General features: G+C 49.4%; 1 protein-coding gene and 1 non-coding gene across 3 annotated transcripts in view; both read right to left on the bottom strand.

The window, feature by feature from the left end:
* Positions 1-22,022, bottom strand: part of Kazn (kazrin, periplakin interacting protein) — an 892,501-nt gene that overhangs the window by 818,571 nt on the left and 51,908 nt on the right. The gene's annotated exons all lie outside the window — the stretch shown is intronic.
* Trnaa-cgc (transfer RNA alanine (anticodon CGC)) lies at positions 5,444-5,513 on the bottom strand. The gene has a single exon. It is a non-coding gene; the product is annotated as a tRNA-Ala (tRNA).

The following is a 22,022-nucleotide window of genomic DNA, read 5'->3' as shown; positions in this document are numbered from 1 at the left end:
TTTTTTTTTTAAATTTCTGATATTCACGGCCAAAATGTGACTTGGTGGTCTGGTCTTGCTCTCGCATACAAGAAAGAGCAATTTCCTTTCTTCTCTGAATGCCTGTGACCGTGACGACACACATGTGGACCACAGTGACACAAAAGTCCCTTCTGGTAGACTCCTCCTCCCTGCGGAGCACCCAGCACCCTTCTCTGGAGAGAAATGACACAGAGAGGAGGCAGGGGCATGCACAGCCGGCGGAAGGTGACCTCTTCCATGGTCCCAGGGCAGCCACTGCTCTCGTGACATAAGGCATGTGACCTCAGCTTGGTCAACTGAGGGTCTCAAGGTTAAGGAAGGAGAAGGAGGGACACTAACTGCAGGACTGTGACGGAGTCCTAGGTTCCAGGGCACAGCAGCATCAGTCCAGATGGGGACAGGCTCAAGTCCTGGGTGTGAGGGTCCCTGGGGCGGGTCCCTTACCTTCTGCTTGCTTTCCACAGCCTGGATCTCCAGCCTCCTGCAAACCAACCGATATCCCTCTGAGATCCTCCTTTCTGCTTAAGTTAACTGGGTGTCTAACGTTTGCAACCCAGAGTCCTCACTGACGTCCAGCCACAACCCATCTTTACCTTTCAGCCAAGGTCAGGGACACAGGTCACTATGGCTACCTCGGACACCGCTGACCACGAAAACCTCATTCCTGAGGCAGTTTTACCTGCTGTCTGATCTGACCTGTTACCAACCGTTATCATCTTGTAAAATATTTTTTTTCTAATTTTAAAAGCTAGTTCAGTTCAGCAAGTTAGGGAATGTGAAAATTATAATGTTTAATTACTCCTAATCTCATCAACCCAGAAATGACCTATTCTATTTCCTATAAGATTGGTCCCTAATGCAAATTTTTAAAAGAAAAATAAATAATATGCAGTTAAAGCTTTGCAACTGTTCCATAAACTGTACAATTTTTGACATTATTCATTTATTTAGCCAATTTCTATCCCAATACTTATTGTAGGCCAAGCCCTCCTGCACAGCTGACAAGATTACAAGACTGTGAAGTCACTTGATGAAACAGCTTGGCAGTTGCTGCAGGTTCAAACAGAGTTGCAATTTGACATTGGAACTTCACTCCCAAGTATGCGTTCCAAGAGAAATCAAAACTTAGGAACACATAAAAGCTTGCCAACAAAGATCTTCGGCAGCAATATTCTTAATAGCCCCAAAGTGAAAACAACCTAAATACCCATCAGCGCGGATGCATGGTTAAACCAGTTGTGGTATGTCCATTCAACAGAACTGAGCAACAGCTCAGGCAAATCTTGAAAGCACTGTGCTGAGTGAAAGAAGCCAGGCAGAAAGGGTCAAGTGTGGCAGGATTCAAAGTGTATGAAACACCCACAAGAAGCAAATCCGTGGAGATAGAAACTAGGAGGGAGTTGGCCTATGGCTGGGCAGTTGACAGGGCATGGGCAGCAACTGTTGGTGAGTACAGGAGGTTTCTTAGGGGGATGAGAATATTCTAAAATGAATTGCCATGACTTTTGCACACATCTATAAATAGATAAAAACCTCTGAAATGTATGCTTTAAGCAGGTGGGCTGTGCGGTGAGATCTCATGAAACTTATTCAAAAAATTACATTGTACACTTACCCATGCCAAGCTCTTGGGCTTACCACCCGTGACATAAGTAAGACAGATGCTGCCTCTGCCGTGTGTGTGTTTAGTCATAATTATCCAACAAATTCCCCATTATTGAAATGGCAGACTGCTTCCAATTTTTCACTGTTATGAATGACACCGGGATGAGCACTCTTACCGAGTTATCTTGATCTCTCTCATCCGTTTCTTAGAAAAGATGGCAAGGAGTAGAATTAGTCGGTCAAATATATGAATGCATTAGTGCTCAAGTTGCTTTCCAGGGACGGGCTTGAATTTCTGCTTCCGTGACAGGGAGAGGAACGCTGTGGTTTCTATCAGTGACCCCAGGTAAGAGCAGCTGAGCAGCACCCACCTCCCGAGTGCCCCTTTCTGCCACCCGACCAGTAACCCCAAGAAAGGCTGCCCAGAGACACCTCTCTCCTTCCTGCCATTGTTTCCAACATGCAGCGAGGGTGGGCCACGCCGGAGGTGAGAGGCACAGGAACTCCCCCTCCTCCCACCTCCCCCACCTCCTGCTTTGGGCCCACACTCTTTCAGGTTTTGAAAAGGGAAAATCGAAGTCCAAAAATAAAATGTGTAACCTTTGAAATAAGAATGAAAGGGCACATCTGTCGTAAGGGCAGGAAGAGAAGGTCTGTGAGCGTGTTCAGTGATCAAGAGAAGGCGGTCCAAGGAGCCCTCCTGGTGACCCAAGCCCATCGTCCCCGAGAGGTGACGCAGGTGCAGGCACCCCTGAGCCGTGCCCCGAGGCTCACTCCCCTGCCCACCCGGCCTGGCCTGGTGGAGCGCCTCTGGGGCCCGGGTCTGTGCCCAGCTGCTGCCGGCCAGATCCTGATGACTCCACCAACTGTCCTTGGGGGCGTGGAAACAGCGACAGAGGAGGCTCCAGTGCAGGTACGCGGTCCTCCTCCTGCATGAAGACCAGCCAAGGCACTTCCCCGCTGGGTCGGTCATCTGGGTCGGTCTCACCATCACCTACAACAGGGGACCCAGGTCGGCAGCAGTGACTACGGTCCCCACGGTCCCATCCCAGCGTTTCCCAGCACCGTCACTGTGCACCTTCGTGTGGCCCCTTCTGGACTGTGGGACCAGGAGAGACGAACCCTTAGCGGCTCCGACCCCTCCTTCCTCCCAGACTGGGGGTGACATTCCTCCCGTCGGAGGTGAACCAGGCCCCTCTCAAGTTCACGCTGCCCGGAGGGCCCCTCCTCCAGCGCTGCAGGCTCTGGCTCTGCGTGGGACAGCTCTGCAGGGGCAGGACCACAGGATGTTGACTCCGATGGGTTTAAATACGCAGCAGAGGCTCGAACGCCGCTCCTACCGAGAGGGGTCTAGGACCCCCTCCTTGAGCCTGGACAGGGTCGTGTGGCTTCAACCCACACAGTGGCACTGCGGAGCGTCTAAGGTCATTCTAAGGCCAGGTCACTCCTCTCAAACTTTTTCTTCTTATCACTTCCCTAAAGAGCCTTTTCAGATATTTTCCTGGTCGCTTCCCCACTTTCCGATTTTAATTCCCTGTACAGTACCTGTTTTTGCAGTACATGCATAGCTATATGGTTAGGTACTAAAAAGCAATTTTTTGCACCTCCCCAAGCAACAGCTTTCACCCATTTCACCCAGCAGTAGCCCCTCTGTCAACAACGCATGGCACGAACCCACACAGCTCCCTGGTCCTCTCCACCATGCCTTCTTGGATTCTTTGTCCTGTGTGTGAGGTCTGACCGCTCGGAGGCCACTATGTTAGACTGGCCACCTGGAATGACAACGTAGATAGAAAGATGCCCAATGGGTCCAGCCGTGCCCTTGGTTATTTGAGTCTTCCCAGCACGGGACGCAGACGTGGGAGTGTAGAAGCCTTCAAGGTGACCCCAGCTCCAGCTGCTGTCTGACCGCAACCACATGAGAGATCCCCAGCCAGGTTCAGCAAGCCTGGCCAAGTCCCCAGACCACCAAGGATTCCTCATTTACTTACTCACAGCTTCACAAGCCCCTGTGAAGTCAGCACATGCACGGCACAGCTGGCTCCCTTCTGGCAGCTTACCCAAGAACTGGAGGGCCGAACGCCGCTTAGGAACCACAGCTCCTGCTTCTCCTGGTCGGAACTGCCTTTGGTCTTCTGTCCCGGTGATACCCCTTGTATAGCCTCTTATTCAACAAGAATTCATTTATCATTCTATGCCGGACGCCTGGTTAAGCACCGGGGATACTAAGGCGAGTTAAAACTCACAGTTCCCGTGCTCCAAAGGTTGCAACCTGTTGGAATTTTATTGATTTATGTCAACCATACTGATACCAATTCATTGTGGTAGGTATCTTAAGTGGGAAAGCAAATGATCAATGTGAACACAGAACATCACGCATCATGTCAGTCATGCTAAGGTCATTTGTACTTTATCCACAGGACCATGGGGGACCATGAAGAATCTCTGGCAGAACGAGTAATCTGATTACTTAATAGAACCCCCCGGGGGGTACCAGGGCTGAAAGCTGACAACCACCCCAGGTGGCCTGGGCAAAGTCTCCTCAGTTCCCGTCAATGCCCTGTCAAGTCTGCAGACATGGAACTAGACACCTACATGCATTTCCGGTTGTCACAGGACCCAGAACCCTGTGGGAAAGGCCATGAATCAAACCCACAACTTTCTCTGACATATTCCGTATCTCCAGGCTTTGAAGAAAGTAAAAGAAGATCACCCAACAAAAGTTCTCCTGGAGCTGATGTCCCCATCTCAGCTACTAACCGATGACTAGGCTCACCTTTATGGAAAAACTGCTCTGATAACTGTTTATTCCAGAAGTGTCCAAATGCTCACCTCTCACTCTCTGTTGGACTTGTGGAAATCAGTCTTTCTCCCTGACATTGGGCCTGTTGCACTGAAAAGGTTCATCCTAAGTTCACTGCCACGTTCCGCACTGTCAAATCCAATGGTTGATTCTCTGCCCATATTTCCATCCAGTTCTCAGTAGCGCTTAGCAAAGTTGAGGACTCCTTCATTTTTAAATTCTCTCTGTAAAATTTTATAGTTTTTGTGCTGATAGTAACCCATCTTTTGTCAGATTTATTCCTAAATATTTATTTTGCTATTTTAAAACTCAGAGTTGTTTGTGTCTAGTATGTAAAAATATAATTAAATCTGACAAACTTTGTTGTGCCTAGCAACCTGGCTCAATCCATTTATTTAAGCATAATAAAATATCTATGGATCCTCTAGGATGTCTGCTTATGCAATTATGCCTTCAAATCATGACCGTTTTCTGCATTGGCGAAGGAACAATACTGAATAAAAATGGTAATACCATCTACGTTAGTTTTATGCCTGCCCTCAAAGGTAGCACTTGGCTATATCACAAGTAAGTAGGTTTTTGCTATGGGTTTGTGAAGGTCCTCCTTATCAGATTAGGAACTTCCCTCCTACTTCAGGTTTGCTGGGAGTTTTATTATGATCAAACATTGAATTTTACAAAAAGGCAGTTTCCCCATCTATGGCAATAATCTTACAGTGAGTTTTTTCTTTATTCTAAGAATGTAGAAAATCCATTAATTGGCTTTAAATTATTAAACCAACTAATTCCTGAGATAAATCCAAGGTAGTCATGATGTATTATCCTTTTTATATTAGTAATAATTTGCTATTACCGTATTTTGTTCAGAATTTTTTTCCTTCCCCTCTGTTTTTCTCACTTTTAATTGGGGGCCTACTGATCACATTATTTTTTTCAAAAATTCAATTTGGGGATATACAGACATTTACATTGGATATGTGTTTTCTATTTTACTGATTTTATTATTTTTTATTTTTTTGATGCTGGGGATTGAACCCAGGGCCTTGTGCATGCGAGGCAAGCACTCTACCAACTGAGCTATATATATCCTTTCTTCTTCTTCTTCTGATATGTGTATTTCTTGTTATAAATTTCCTTCAAGCATCATTTTAGTTGCATTTTAACAACTTGGATATCATATTTTCATTATCGTTCAGTTCAATCTTTTCCATTTTCCATTATGGTGTTTTCTTTGAACTCCAGGCTATTTTGAAGTACATTAATTAACTCCTAAGCATTTGGGAATTTCCAGTTACCTTCTCATTATCAATTTCTTACTTCATTCCACTTTGGAGAAAATCTATTTTGTATGGTTTCAATTCAGTGAAAGTCATTGAGATGTATGGGATTTTGGAAAAAGTTCTGTGTGTTCTTGAAAACAAAAATGTATTGTTGGGTTTGTCAAATTTATTCCTAAATATTTATTTTGCTATTTTAAAATTTATAGTTGTTTGTTTATATATGCAAATTACATTCTATATATGCAAATTAGGTCAAATTGAAATGTGCAGGTTCTCAAAAGATTTTAAATCTTTCCTGACTTTTGCCTGTTTATTCTATCAATTAGAAAAAAAATTTAAAATTTCCAACCATTATTGTATATTTATCTATTTCTTTTTTTTAGTAATGCATATTTTCGTTTTTATATATTTGGAAGGTGTGTTAGCAGGTACATATGAATTTAAGTGTGTTATGTATTGCTGTTGAAAAGACCTTTTAACATCATAAATTTTTCTTTTTATGTCTAGTAATTTTTTTTGCCTTGAATCCTACTCTAATCTGTTATTATTATACCTATACTAGCTTTCTTTTGGCTAGTATTCTCAAGATATTTCTTTTTCTACACTTTTAACTTTCTAATGTCTTTATATTTAAAACACATTTATTGTAAACATTACATAGTTGTCATTTCTTTAAAAAGCCAGTCTGGAATCATTTCTTTTAATTTACTTGCCATGTAATTCTTGATATGTTTGAGTTAAAATTATCTTATCACTATTTGCTTCATATTTATCTCTTGACGATATTCAATTTTCATCTACACTTTTCCCTTTTTAAATTACTCAATTATTGTTATTTCATTTTCCTCCCTCCATTAGATCCTCATTATATATTAATGCTTTAGTAATTATCCTTGAGATTACAATATATATTGACATGTTAAAATCTACCAAAATGAGGATATCACCACTTTCTTAGCACTGCCAGAACCTTCTAACATTTTAAAGCCATTTCTCCCTCCTGGTTTTCACAGTTATTTTTATCTGGTAGTTGAATTCTATGGGTATTTTCCACCTCCCAAGGCTTGGTGGTGTTGGCCGACAGATCTCAGTCCATTTACGATACACACACTCTTTCTAACCCTTCCCGGTCAACATCTGGACGCCCTTCCTTTTGTTTCAAGTATTTCTTTCAGTACAATTTAGTTTTTGTTATCTGAAGTGTCTTTACCTTAATTTTCTTAAGGATGTTTTCGCTGGATGTAGGACTTTAAGTTGGCATTTATTTTCAGTCACTTTTCTTTTCCCCAAAGTTTCAAACTTTCAAAAGCCTGTCCTTTTCTTCCCGCTCTCTGCACTTCAAGTTGGATATTTTCTACTTACCTGCCTACTGGTCTAATAATCCTCATTTTTACTGTGGTCTGCTCTATTTTTAACTATTAAATCTTAACTTCTGGGATCTTATTTTTTTTAAGGTATAGCATGTCCATGTGGGTTTTTTGTTGTTGTTGTTGTTGTTGTTATTGTTAACATAAATTCTGATTCTTTAGTGAAATTCTTTATGGTTTCTGGAAGAGATGAACCATAGATATTTCAAAATCTGTCTGAAAGATTCTCACATTGATCTCACCTGTAGATGCGTCTTTGTGGTGACTTTCAGTCATTTGGTCCCACGTCCTGGTGTGTGTGGTAACTTGTTAAATGCCAGACATTATGAACCTGGAAACCGTACCGACTCTAGCTAGCTGCTGAAACTCTTGATTAGCTCTTCGTTTCTCTAGCAACCGCTCTGTGCCACTGGACAAAGGCCCAAGGATGTCCCTTCCAGGGAGCCATGGGACCTCAATTTGGTCACACTTAAAGTCACTGAAAAGAATTCCAGGTTGTATCAAAAGCAAGGCACAAAGATTTATGTAAAGACAGAAAAGTGATACATATCCCAAAGGCAGAACATGCCCTCACCTCTCAGAGAAGACAGATTAACACACCCAGGGTCAACCTGATTTTATATATATGATTTATATTTTTATATTTAATTATACATATATATGTATGATGTGTGTATGTATGTGTGTGTGTGTGTGTGTGTGTGTGTGTGATTTTCCTGAAATAGAGAGAAAAGTGCAGGTTCTCAGGCAAGCTTCTTGAAAAATTAATTCCCACGTCAATCATCTGATATTTGGGGTTCGCCATGTTTCTTCTTGGTCCATCAGTTCGGCCACAGATCAGTTGGGGGCACGTTGTGTAGGTCTTTGAATCGGGTGACATTGAAATTGACCCTGCTTTTGTTCTCGTTGATCTGGCTCAAGCAAGCGCTAGAGGTTTTGTTCGTCTAACTGAAGGGGGAATCCTGGCCTGTCGTGCTGGGAGATGCGGGTCTCCATCTGCCAAGGGTCTCTTTTCCTCTCTTCCTGAGTGCCCACCTATCTCACTTTGCACTTATTTTCAGAGTCATGGGCCATTTAAAAAGTCTGAGGCCTCAGTGAGAGATTGAATAGACCTTTAGCTCATTTCTCGGTGGTTTCCTCCTTTTGAGGATATTGGCCCTACAAGCCCCTCACGGTCTGCATCTGCAAATCCTCAGTGCCATCTCGCGTGCCAGCAGGACAGCCATACGATCAGATCCCTTCCTTCTCCTCGGCCTCTAGCCCTGCTTACTGCAAAACAGCAAATGCCCCAAAGAAGGATCGTGCAGGTGAACTTGGGGCTCAGCTGAACGAGATTTCTCCTCTCCCGGATTTGGCCTCTCAGGTCCTGGTTACCTCGGTTGCTCTGTAATGTCTTCAGAGTTATTTTCCCGCCCCCCTCCTTTTAGTATATTTTATCTTATTTTATGATTTTTTAAAGAGGGAATGAAAGGGTCGGTCTATCCAAGCTACTCCAGCAGAACCAGAGATTCTCTATTACTTCCTTCAGATGCTCAGCAACAGTGACAACGATGCCCACTTTACTATGAGAAACTGAGGCGTAAGAGACTTAGATCATCTCACGTGAAAGGCCATTGAACGAACGGAGCTGAGTTTCATTTCAAGTTCCGTGTTCTTCCTACCACCCATCCCTCCACCAGAGCTCTCTGAGCATGACATCCAGAACAAAGGAACCCAGCCGGGAAACAGGGGTGGCTTCTCCGTACCCTGAGCTCTCCTCCTGCACAGGTAGGGATCCTTCTTCCTCCTCTCTGATCCTTACCGACAACCCTGCGGCAGCCTGCATCTCTGAAGTCGGAAAAACTGCTGAATAATTCATAAGTCAGGAGGGCTCGTGGCTCAACTCAACCTTGGATGAATCGCCTCCCTGGCCCCACCAAGATGAAGAAAAATATTTCCCTTACGCAGTAAATGGGGTTCAGAGAGAGGATTCATTAAGCAAGATGCAATTTAAACACATACGTTTCTCTGACTCACGCCGCACTCTCCACCAAAGGTGGTACTTAATAGAGTAGAGATGCTGTAATCTCTCCTCATACTGACTTTCTAAATTTAAAAAACACACAACGTTGCCACTAACGTCTCCGGGAAGACAGGTGGATGCGTCTGCACACACTTCTTAAGTGCCTGTCCTTTAAAAGGCATCTGTTACCGACTGTAATAGGGTGAGTCATAACAAACGCATTTATATTCATGTAGATAGAATCTCGGCTTCCACAGGTGTCTCGGTGTCGTGTACAATTGCCTAATGAACCCTTAAAATAAAATGCTGCCAATGAGAGCTAAGTTTGCAAACCCTATAAAGAAGATGAACTCCGTCAGGCTAGCACACGGGAAGCGCGGCAGCCTCGGTGTTTTTAATGGGACGGCCCTCGCACCACTCCTCCTGCGGGGAATAATATATAGGAAAATGATGTTTCTCCTTTGTGATTGCATTACCATATGGAGTAATTTTCCCTGACAGGGAGGTCATTTCATCTTGAACGGTGAAATGGAAGCTCGGTTCTGTGACGGCACAGGACAGGTTGACTTATTAAAACTGTTACATTACGGATTTTTTTTTATGAGTCTCCTTCACATTTGCTCTTGTAAAAGGATCAGAAGCCGGAATGCATTTGGAGAGCCCATCAGGAAATACTGAGGATAGAAATCAGACAGAATGGTCACGACTGCAAATGGGAAAATCATCCGGAAGCTCGGGTTCCAGGGGCCAACCCCGAGACGTCTCGCAGGGAAGCTGCAGAGCCGATGGGATGAGCATGGATCGGGGCACCAGCCTCAGAAGATCAACAGCCCAAGGTATAGGAAGAGCTCCCAGGCACCCCAGTTCACAGCAAGCTTCCACGTCCTGAACAAAATCAATAGTCCAAGTCACCCGAACGCCAGGGGAGGAGTGCCAAAATCTAGAAGGGGCTTCCCAAACCCTCCGAGAACTGCTGCCGGATTTCCTCAACACAACACCTTGCAAAAGCCGGGTTATGGGGGGGGGGGGGGGAGTCGTTCACTCAGCCAGCCCTGATGGGCTCCACGGAAGTGCTCCGACTAAAAAAGAAAAAACAAAATCACACGATTTGAGCTCCCAGGTCGCCCCTGGTCTGGGAGGGGAGACAGAGCGTGAGGTGAGCTCTGTACAAGGGAACCTGTCAGTCTCACTCCCTCCTCTGTCAGTACTAAGTGAGCACCTACCATCTTCCAAGCTCTGCACTCAGCCCCGGGGACAAGAGAGTCTTTGAGCAGCTACGATTTTAGTGGGAGAGACTCATGACAAACAAATCAATGATAAACTCAAAGTTATGGTTCAGGTGGCCAAGGAGCACGGCCAGCAGCCACATGCCGCTCTGTTCTGCTCCACACCGTCCCAAGCCGGGAGGAAGGGAGACTGCACCCTCTGCAGCCTCGTCCCTAAGCAGCAGGGTATCTCAAGATCTGTTCTGACTCAAAGATGCTCTGGGAACAGAGACACTTCATCCGCTGGGTCTGGGCTGTGAGGAAATAACCATGTGTCCTGAACAGGGACCGTGATGTGACATACAGTCAGAAGACCCTCGTGCCCTTGCTGCCTGCAGATGGCTGGCAGGAGGTGACAAACTTGGTGGAGACACACTCAGAGGCAGGAGCGGGCAGCCGACTCAGTCACACCCTGAAGCGAGTCTACCTCAGCTTCCCGTGTCAAGTCCCACCTGGTTTTCTCATTCCTGTGGACCCCAAACCCAGCACAGGGCCCAGGACATAGAGGGCAGCCAGTCAAAGTGTGGGGACTGTTGGTGGGAATGCGGATTAACGCGGCCATTATGTGAGAGAGTACGGAGACTTCTCAAAGTAAATTCAAAGTAGAATTGCCATTTCTGGACAGATATTCCAAGGAAATTAAATCTGTATATGGGAGACATCTGGACCACCACCACCCCCCCATTCACGACAGCACTATTCACAATAGCCAAGATACAGAAGCAACCTAAGTGTCCATCAGTGGATGAGGGGAGGAAGACAAATGTGGTATGCGTACACAGTGAAATACTATTCAGCCTTTAAAAAAGAAGGAGACCCTGCCATCTGCCACATAATGGATCTACCCAGGGAACATCATACAGGAAATGAGCCAGACACAGGAAGACCCGTGCGGCCTGATCTCACTCACATGTGAAGTAGAGAAGGGTGGTTATGGGATGTGGGGGTTGGAGGAGAAGACAGGAGGATGGGAGACGAGAGAGAGGAGGAGCGAGCCTGAGATGCACTGGACACTAGGATGACTACAGATGGTATGGTTTGGATATCAGGTGTCCCCCAGAAGTGCCTGTGTGTGCGGGAATGTTCAGAGGGGACATGGTTGGATCGTGAGAGCTGTGACCTCCTCAGTGCATCCTAGTTGGAATGGGCTGGTGGGTGGTAACTGTGGGCAGGTGGGGGGTGGCTGGAGGAGGGGGCTCACTGGGTTGTGCCCAGGGGGGTGCATCTTCCCTGAAGTCCCTTCCTCTCTCTCTCTCCCGCCCCCTCCCTTTCTCTCCTCCCCCACTTCCCGGCCACCATGAATGGAGTGGCTAGCGTCCCCACGCATGCCCCTCCGCCATGATGTTCTGCCTCACCTTGGGGACTCCAGCCATGGACTTGGCCCGCCGGGAACTAAACCGTGAAGCCAAAATAAACTTCTCCTCCTCTAAGCTCTTCTTGTCAGGCATTTGGGTCACGGCGATGCAAAGCCAACGCGGGAGGTAATGATCTACATTTCGAAATCGCGAGGAAGGCGGATTTTAAATGCTCTCGCCACGAGGAAACAATCACGTGAGGTGATGGATGGGTTGATGAGCTTACGTAGTCACCCTTGAATCCGTCCAAACATCACCTTGCACCCCCTAAAGAGATACGACTATTCGTTGCCAATTAAAAACAAAAATAAGTCAGACTGAGTTGAATGAATAACGAAGACAGCATCATTAGAGTAAGAGAAGTGCAGTCAGACAGCGGCCAACCTGAGGTCTGAATGGCCCTGGGAGGAGGGAGAGCAGAGTCCTCAGAGAAGCCTGGTCTGTCACCCTGCGAGCCCTGTCCTGCAGGCTGGCCCTGGGCTAGCAGCCTATTCACTCCTGGGGCTGCCTCGCAAACCAGCAGACACCGGGAAGCTGGAAACAGCAGAAGCCTCCTCTCCTGTGGCTCTGGGGCCAAGAGTCCTGAGCGCAGCACGACCTCGCTCCGCTGGGAAAGCGCTGGGCGGTGGGCATCCTGCCCTGGCGCTCCCGGCTCCTCCGCTGGTCAAGACGGTCCTTGAATGGCGGCTCCCTTGTTCCAGCCTCTGCTTCCCCGGTCACGCCCTTTCTCCTGCCACATCTCCTCCAGGCGTCCCTCATAAGGACACTTGTCACTGGCCTTCAGACCCACCCCGATCACTCCAGATGGTGTCTTCATCTCAAGCCCTTACCAGAAGCTGCAAAGACACCTTTTCCAAATCAGGTCACAGTCACGAGTCCTTCGGAGAGAGTCGATCTGTAGGGGGGATCGATATGCCGACCGCCGACACAGGTCGCATCGGTGACCTTGAAGGACAAAGAGTTCCTGACGCGGGGTTAAAACCTCCTCAGGGGTGAGAGCTAGCGGCTGTCTGCAGCTCGACTGTACAGACAACGCTGTGTGTTCCAAACACCTGCTTTTCTCCTGGCTCTGGAACTTGAGGGCAGGTCAGGAGAGAGCACCTACGTCACCCACCCCAGTCAAGGCCCTGGTGCTGGTCTCCAGAGGAGCCTGCCTGCCAGGCGGCACCTCACACCTGTCACCATCCGAGCCGGAGGGACTCCGCACACCCCGTGTGACTCTGCACGGGGGGACTCTGCCCCGGCCTCTGTCCCACACCCCGTTTCATTTTTCTGATTTTCAGATTCTTACTGGAACAAGCGCTAGTCTAGTCAGGAATAGAGTCCTCCTCGTGACTCATTGTGGTGGGACTTGGGGACCCTTGCCACAGGGGACTGCTTAGAAAGGACACCAGGGAAGGCCTGCGGTGGGGGTTGTAGAGTTGAGACCAGGGTGAAGACGAGGGACCCCCCTGTGGTGTGAAGTCCAGTTTCCTCCCCTGCACAGAGGGAGTGCACCCGAGTCCCGGCAGGAAACACAAAGCACAGCCACCTGGGGGCTTTGGAGGAGAGATTCATGAAGAGATCGGCGCAAGGAAGGGTCAGGGGTTAATAAAGCCAACGGGGCACATGCCGAACCCCTGAGCCAGCACACTGCAGAGCTGGTCCCCCCCTCCACCCCAGAGCTTGAAGTGCCCGTGGAGGGAGGAGCTGTTTCCAGAGCCGCCCAAGGAAGACACTGCAGAACCAGAGCCCGGCTGGGAGGAGAGGGAGGGTCAGAAATGTTCTGACCCCACTCCCTGCTGATCACTGGGGATCACCTGCAGCAGCTGCATCCCCCAGCCTCAGGGTTCCCCGAGGGGAAGGAGGCCGGCTGACGAGGCTCTCAGGGCTCAGCCTCCTCCGAGGGTACAACCAGGCAGAGAGGCGCATCCTGTGATCTGCAGGGGCAAGGAAAAGACCTCTCTCCCTCCGTGGGGATGCTGTAAAAATTAAATGAGACGCGTAAAGGAAGAACTTGGTACCACCTCTGGCCTGCTGTGCACACCAGGTCACCGCCTTGCGGATTCCAGGAATGAGGAGGAAGGTGGCCGGCCAGGAGGAAGAAAAGGAAAGTCCCAGGCGGCATGGGTTACTTACTGCTGTCCCATCTGCAGCACCTGAAACAACTTGTGGCCTGTGGCGCACCCTTACCGTCACGGTTAGACTTACAGACCTGGATTTTAAACTCTGGCTCAGCCCAGAGGAGTGGCCTCAGAGACCCAGAGCATCAGGGCGCAGCACTTGGTCAACACCTTAGTTTTGTTCTGTTCTGTTTGTTTCAAGGTTACTGGGAATGAGTCAGTTTTCCTAATGTCTTTTTCAGCAGATTCATCATCGGGGAGTACGGGAACACAATTGGTTGATTTATGGGTGTTGATTTTGCATGCGGCTGCTTTGCTGGGCTTATTCATGAGCTCTACAAGTCTTCTGGTGGCGTTTTTTTGGTCCTTCTAAGTGTAGGATCGTACTGTTGGCAGACAGACAGTCCGAGCTCTTCTTTTCCTATTCACATCCCTTTAATTTCCTTCTCTCGCCCAATCTCTTTGGCCAGTTTCGAATACTGTGTTGAACAGGAGTGAAAGTGGGCATGCTTGCCTTGCTCTTGTGCTTAGAGGAAACGCTCTCACTCTTCTCCGTTCAGAACAACGTTGGCCTTGGGCTTTCCATGCAGAGCCTTCCCAGTGTGGAGGCCAGTTCTTTCTATCCCTAGTTTTGGGATCTCTATAATGAAAACCGTAGAACATGAAAGAAAGAAATTACAGAAGGCCTCAGAAGATGGAGAGACCAACCCCCCATGTTCTTGGGTGGGGAGAATTAATACTGTCAAGATGGCTGCACCACCAAAAGGGTGGTGCAGATTCAACCAGTTCCCATCAAAATTCCAAAGACGTTCTCCACAGAGATTGAAAAAGGAGCCACGAAATTCATCTGGGGGAAAGAAGAGGGTCAGAATAGCCAAAGCAATCCTTGGCAAGTGAAGCAAAGCAGGAAGCTTCGCCTACTGAGCTTCAAATTATAACCGCAGAGTTAGAGGCACAAAACCAGCCAGAAGACCAACGGAACAGAGTAGAGGACACAGAGGCACACCCACATAGAGACAGTCATCTCACACTAGACAAAGGAGCCAAAACCACGTCAGAGAAAAGAGAGCCTCATTAACAAATAATGCTGGGAAAACCGGAAATCCACGTGCAGTGGGATGACATTTAACCCCTCTCTCTCACCCTGCACAAAACTCCACTCAAAGTGCATCAAAGACCTGGGAATTAGACCAGCAACCCTGCACCCCACTAGAGGAAAATGCAGGCCAACACTTTAACATGTCAGCTCAGGAGCTGACTTCCTTAACAAGACTCCCAAAGGGCAAAAAGCAAAACCAAAATCAACCAAAGGGACGGCATTAAATTAAGAAGCCTCCTGACAGCCAAGGAAACAAGAGCATGAAGAGGGAACCTATGGAAGAGGAGGAAAAAACTTTGCCACCAGCTCCTAGATGGGACATCGATATCCAGAGTATATACAGAACTCAAAAAATGAACACCAAAAATAAATAAATAAAATAACCCAATCCGTAAATGGGCAAAGGAACTAACAGACACTTCTCGAAAGAAGAAATACGAATGGTGAACAAATACAGGAAAACGTGTTCAGTGTTTTTAGCAATTAGAGAAATGCAAATTAAAATGACACTCGAGATTTCATCTCACTCCAGTCTCAAGAATACAAGCAACAATAAATATGGGCAAGAATCTAGGGATTCTAAGTTGCTAGTGGGACTGCAAATTAGTACGACCACTCTGGAAAGAAGTATGGATATTCCTCAAAAAACTAGGAATGGAACCACCATACAACCCAGCTGTCCCACTCCCTCGTATATATCCAAAGGACTTAAAATTAGCATATGACAGTGACACAGCCACATCAATGTTTATAGCAGTTCAACTCACAGTAGCTAAGCTATGGAGCCAGCCCAGGAGCTCCTCAACAGATGAAGTGACGGAGAAAATGTGGCCTATATACACAATGGAGTATTACTCAGCTCTAAAGAAGTACATGCCATTTCCTGGTCAAAGGGTGGGACTGGAGACTGTCAGGCTGAGTGAAGTGAGACAGTCCCCAAAGTCAAAAGTTGAATGTGGACTAACACAAAAGACTAACTCAAGATATATGGAAGCTAATTCAAAATAAGAGGGAGACGCATATGAAATAAAGGACAGAAATAAGATCAGAGGAGTGGACAAAGGGGAATGGAAGGATGGGAGAAGGGATAGTATAGGGAAAGTCAGCGGGATTGAGATGACCGAACTTTCCCGCGTACACGTACGAATACACCACAGTGAACCTCACCATCACGGATCGCCACAAAACACTGATTAAAAAAAAACTATAAGTCAATAGCAGAAAGAACAGCACAGGGAAGGGCACAGAGGGTGGTGGGGAGGGAAGGGGAAATACGGGAATTGAATTAGAACAAATTATATTCCATGCTTCTATAATTATGTCCTAGTATATCTGATTGTCATGTATAACCAAGAAGAACCAATAAAAATATTTTCACCTAATTAAAAAAAAAAAAAAAAGGATGTAGCTCAGTGGCAGAGTGCTTGCCTAGGATGCACAAAGTCTTGGATTTGATCCCCAGCACTGTAAAATACACACACACACACACACACACACACACACACACACACACTCGCATCATCTCTGCAGCGATGCCATCAAGTATCCAACTTCTAGGCTGCGAGGTGGGGGGCCCCCTCCTATCTCCAAATCAGTCCATCAGAGTAAAGTCTTGGGGCCTGCCTCCGTGGCTCATTACCTGTCAGTCTTGGTGTCTAGGAAAGAGCACAGTCCAGAGGAGGCTCACAGAGCCTCTGGACATGTGCGCACACACACCTCCAGCCCTGGAGGAGTGCAGGACCCCGACTGTCAGGCTGACAGCAGCTGACAGACAGGTGGAGCCTTTGCATCTCACGAGAAGCCTGGGAGCATCCTCACATCTCCGTGATTTTGAAAGTAGCGTGCTATTTAATGCATGGATATAAATTAGTCATTTGTCAGAGGCGTCTCTGGTGCTGGCTGGCTGCCTTTTTCTTCTGAAAACTGAATTCTCTACTGAAATGTTCTCTTCCCCCTTTGCACGTGCTTTGTCCACTCTGATCTAACACAAGACGATTCTTTATGCTGCTGTGTCTTTGGAAGCCATGTGGAATTCCTCCCAGAAAATCCAAAATCAGAGCCCACACTGTGCCCACAGGGCCTGCATCTCTTAAGTGGGAGAGATACAGCATGTGTTGGGGTAGCAGCTGAGGCATGGGGAGGTGACCCAGGAGGGGCACATTCAGGCACACACGGAGAGCGCTCACAGAGGGAAACATGAAGAGAGACTGTGTCCATGGCACCTTGCTGATCCCCAGATACCTGCCCCTTGAAGTGTGGTGGTATTTCCTGTGCGCACAGTCTGATTCTGACTTCACCTGCAGCTCCGTGAGTAGCTGTGCCTTACGTGATGTTAGCAAAGGAGAAGCAAATAGAAATCTCAAAAGGGACATGTACAGATGGAGGCCCTCTTTTACCGTGAGTGGTTTGCTGGCTGTTGTAGCTCTGCAGGGCCACGAGAGCATGCCAACGCTAGCCTGCTGGAGGGAACAGGAGAAAACATGCAAGAGAGCCAACCTGTCTCTCAGCCAAGGGCATCTGTCCTACATCAGACACCAGCCAGCCACCCCCCCGACACCTGAGGGTTGCAACACAGAGCAGAAGAGTCTCCCTGCTGAGCCCAGCCAGAATCGCCTACCAAAATGAGCTGAGCACACGAGGACTGTTTCAAGGCCCAGGGTGGGTGGTTCTTCATTATCATCAGCCTTCACGTCTAGGGAGATGCAAAGTGAGGTTTGAATCAGCTGCTGCGATTTTCAGTCCTCCTTACAATCCCTTGGAACGAGAACTTCTTTACCCCTGAACGTCTTCCTCCATGATGGAGTTTTTTGATTGGATCCAATAGAGTCTCTAACCCCACGAGAAGGCTGGGATGACTTTATGGTAGATACAGATAAGGAGTCGATGTAAAGGTGGTGCCTTAAATTCAAGCACAATTATGAACCAGAGAAAGTCCCCCGTGACGTTCTCCCTTGAGCACAGTCATTATTAAGAACGGGCATTGGTTCTGGGGGGGGAATAAAAGAGGTTTTGGCCAGATAAAATGGAGTTCCCCTGAGTGGGAGAATCATCGTAAGCGGTCACACCATTCATCCCCCTGTCCTTGGGCAGAATCACACTAAATCCATCGCAGATGGTAACAAGTGCTCCCACAGTGCCCAGAGTCTGCCTGCTTTGTTATTAATGCGTCAAACGCGGTGGAGTCAGATCTGGAATGTCTACTAGAGTCCCACGTGGACAGAGATGTGGCTTTTAAGCAGTGATTGGATCTCGAGGGTTCTGAGAGCATTGGTGGATTAATCCATTAAGTGGGATTAATCCACTTGATGGATTAATCCACTGATAACTGGATGAACTCCTGGGAGGCAGGAACCAGTGGGAGGAAGTAGTGGAGACGATGGAGACATGACCTAGAAGGGTTTATCTTCTCCTCAGCCCTCACCCCTTCTCTTTCTCTCTGCCTCCTGGTTACCACCAGCTGAGTAGGCTCCCTCTGTCATGCCGTCCACCATGGTGGTCAGCCTCACCTCAGGCCACAGCAGTGGAGACGGCCAGCCATGGGCGGAAAAATAAATCTCTCCTCCTCCAAGCTGCTTTGGTGAGGAATTTTGGTCCCAGCAGCAAAGCTAACACAGATCCTCAGGGTTCCAACTCCAGCTCTTCCATGCACAGGCTGTGACCACAGGTAGGTGACGTCCCTTCTACATCTGAACCTCTTCACCTGTAAACCGAGAACAGCAGCAGCGCATGCCTGCAGAGCTGTCCCGAGATCAGGTGAAGTCTGGGCGGGCTCAGCACGGCATCTGGCACCCGGTACACCCTTCCTGAACCGGCTCTTACCTTCGCTTCTGGCTAATATTTAATGTATTCGTCACTTTCTGACAGATATCACTTCCTGCCATCAAAAGAGAGACCAGAAGCAGATGGCATTCAGAAGTTTCCTTCTGCTTAAAACCAAAAATACAACTATTTGGCCTTTCAGTCTCTCTTTTTCTAGATAAAATATTCAAGGAGTCTTAGGCAACTATGGTGAACATACTGGAGCATCAACTCACTCAGTGGAGTGCAAAGAACTGAGCTTCAGGGCTGGGGCTGGGGCTCAGGGGCAGAGCACCTGCCTAGCACATGTGAGGCACTGGGTTCAGTCCTCAGCACCACATAAAAATAAAGGCATTAAATAAAGGCATCGTGACCATCTACAACTAAAAACATGGTTCAAAATGAGCTTCGACATCAACTAAAGCAAGGCTGGTGTTCAAGTTAGGTATTTCCCAGTCGAATGCCTTTAGGAACGGGACGTGATCACCTTGCACCTGGGTTTCTACCTCTATAAAATGGGGGCTGCCTCCCTCATGGGGTCCTCTTAAGAACCAATAGTGATTAGCTACGATTGGTCTCCATCTTTGAATCCCAAAGACAACGCGGAACAAAAACCTCAAGTCACACACGGAGCCCATCGGAAAGGCCTGGCCTGGGGGTGCCACAGCCTAGGGGCACCTTAGTCCCCATCTATCATCCACGGGAAGGCTGACGCCCTGTGAGAACTCAGCCCCAGAGCGACCCCGGTGGCCTCTGAGCCAAGGTTTGGATGACAATGGGATTAAGCTCTGTGACATGCTGCTAAAGGGCGCTCCAAGGAGAAGGGACAGCAGTGCAAGGTGCCCGAGGCAGGAGTCAGCGGGGCACACTCACCTCCTGCCCCTGGGCCAGCGCGGCTGGAGCCGTGAGCAGCAGGGGAGGTGGTGACGCACCTGGAGGGTGGGACAGTGGGGTCTGCCGGGGGTGCAGGGAGGCCTCGGGGCTGGTGAGCCGAGGGGAAAACAGGGCCTGATGTGCTTGGGGCGACCCCGGGTGTCGTGCAGGGGACAGACTTGTGGGTGCAGCGTGAGCAAACAGAAGGAGGAGACATGTGATGAGGCTTCTCACTGAGCAGAAGAAGGTGGCCTCCCGCAGGTGACACCAGAGGAGGTTAAGAAGTGGCTGAAGACTGGACGTGCTAGGAGGTCAGCTTGCTGTGGAGGGACGTGGAACGTGAGGGAAGGAGAGGGACTCGGGACGCCACCCTGGACTTCGGCATGAGTGTCCGTGCCTGCTCCCGCCTGAGGGTCCCTGTCATGCACTTCACTTAATTGGAATGCCCCCGGCCCCCGACTGTCCACCCCGCCCTGTTCCTCTCCACCTCTCACTCGGTGTCACTCTGCCAGTGAGACCTTCCCTGACCGCCGCCACCTGCAAAATGGTGCTTCCTGGCACTTCCTGAACCCTGGAGCTGCTGGTTTCCTCAGTCCTGCGCGCCCCTTTTGGCGTGACCGACATTCAGCTGCTTATTCGCCCTCTGCCCACCCCCGACGCGGCGCGTATCCTAGAACCCCACTCGGGGTGGCTTTGAACAACAGCAGCGCTGTGCCTCGTAGCTCTGATCCAGGGCCAGGAGGGTCGGTGCCTCCTGGGGGCTGTGAGGGAGAGCCTGCCCCTCGCCTCCTGAGGTCCCCTGGACCCTGGCAGTCCTCCCCGGTCCCTGGCTCCCAGCAGCATCGCCGGACCTCACTTCCTGTGCCTGTGTGTGCACCTGTGTGCCAGCCCGTCCTTCTTACAAGGACAACAGGTACACTGGATTGACAGCCCGCCCTGCACCGCCAGGACCTCATTTTCACGTGACGACGTCCGTGTGACCCTAGCTCCCGATGAGCTCACACTCGGAGGTCCTGGGGATCAGGGCTTTCACACAGGAGCGTTTCAGGGACACAGGTCAACCCTCCCCGTCTCCAGCTGGAATGTGAGCTCCTTGGGGCGGGAACCGAGTTCTCATTCACCGTCTCGTTCCCTTTCCCTGCAGACTCCCCAGCACACAGCACCTGCTGAAGAAATCTATTTGTTCAACAGGTAAACAGAGAAAATCAGTGTCGGGGGGACTGCAGGGCTCACGTCCGCCCAGCACCTCCCGTGGACGGTGAGGGTGACAAGCTCATTAGGACCCCAAGGAGAGCTGCCCATCAGGCCATCTCGGCCGCAGGTCGGGCTGCAACTGAGGACCCGGGAGTCGTCTGCAAGCTCAGGACCTCTCAGGCCTGGAGACCAGAAGGGCTCACCTGGGGACAGAGGAGCACCAGGTACCTCAAGGAAAAGGAGAGGACCCAGCAAAGGAGACCAGGGAAGTGGTGGCCATGCTCAGGAAAAACCACCCGGCAGAGAACGGTGACCAAGAGCCCGAGCTGGACCAGAAAGCATTCAAGGAGGAGATGGTCACCTGGGCCCGCGGCTGCGGGGGTCCCACAAGAGGACTGGCCACGGAATTTGGCAAAACTGTTGACAAAACCCCAAGTGGAAGGGGATAGAGAGAATAGGCGATGAGGAAGCGGGGTAAGGGGTACAGACCCGTCCCCTGAGGGGGTGGCAGGGAGGGGACCAGATTGCAGCAGCAATGGGGAAAGAGACTGCTGACCAGGCTGCTGGTGGCTGGGATCAGAAAGGGGAGGGGGAGCCCCTCCAGGCTTCCAGCCCCTTTGCCAGGGCTCCGCAGTGCAAGCTCCACGGACCTGGTCCTGCAGACCTCAGGAACCCGCGGGTCTGTCCCGCACGGGTCTGTCCCCACACAGGTCTGTCCCCGATGGGAACGTCCAGGGCCATTTTCCTGAGACTCCCTGTGTCCAGCCACCCTTTCCCTGGCCTCACTCCCTCCTCATGGCCTCGCAGACACTGGAGGACCGGGTCCCCGGCCCAGGGAGCCTGAAGGGTGACAGGCAGTGGCACAGAGGGCTGCAGAGCGGCAGGCTCCCCAGGGACAGGAACCACCACTGCACAGTTTCAGACCCAGCTCTCCAACAAGCCGTTTTCTCCACGCGAAATCACAGCGGGAAATGACCGCTCAGAAGCCGGGGGCAGGGAGGGAGCCCAAGAGACCTGCCAGTGTGAGGGCTGGCGGCCTGGGAGAGGCACCCGTGGGGGTGCCCCCACCCTGCCTGGTTTCCATGGTTTCCGATCTGCCGCCTGGAGGACACTGATGAGCAGCCCCGAGAAGGGGGCCCTGCTCCTCCCCACCCCTCGGAAGCCCCTGGAGGCGCGTGCTTGGACACCGAGGTCGCCTGCCCACCTGCGCCTGAGCCGTGGGGGTGGACGCAGCCCAGCCTTGGCAGGTGTGGGTACC

Source organism: Ictidomys tridecemlineatus, chromosome 11 (assembly GCF_052094955.1).
Source record: "Ictidomys tridecemlineatus isolate mIctTri1 chromosome 11, mIctTri1.hap1, whole genome shotgun sequence".
Classification (NCBI taxonomy): Eukaryota; Metazoa; Chordata; class Mammalia; order Rodentia; family Sciuridae; genus Ictidomys; species Ictidomys tridecemlineatus.
Note: the sequence above shows the minus strand (reverse complement) of the source record. Positions and strands in the feature narration are given on the sequence as shown.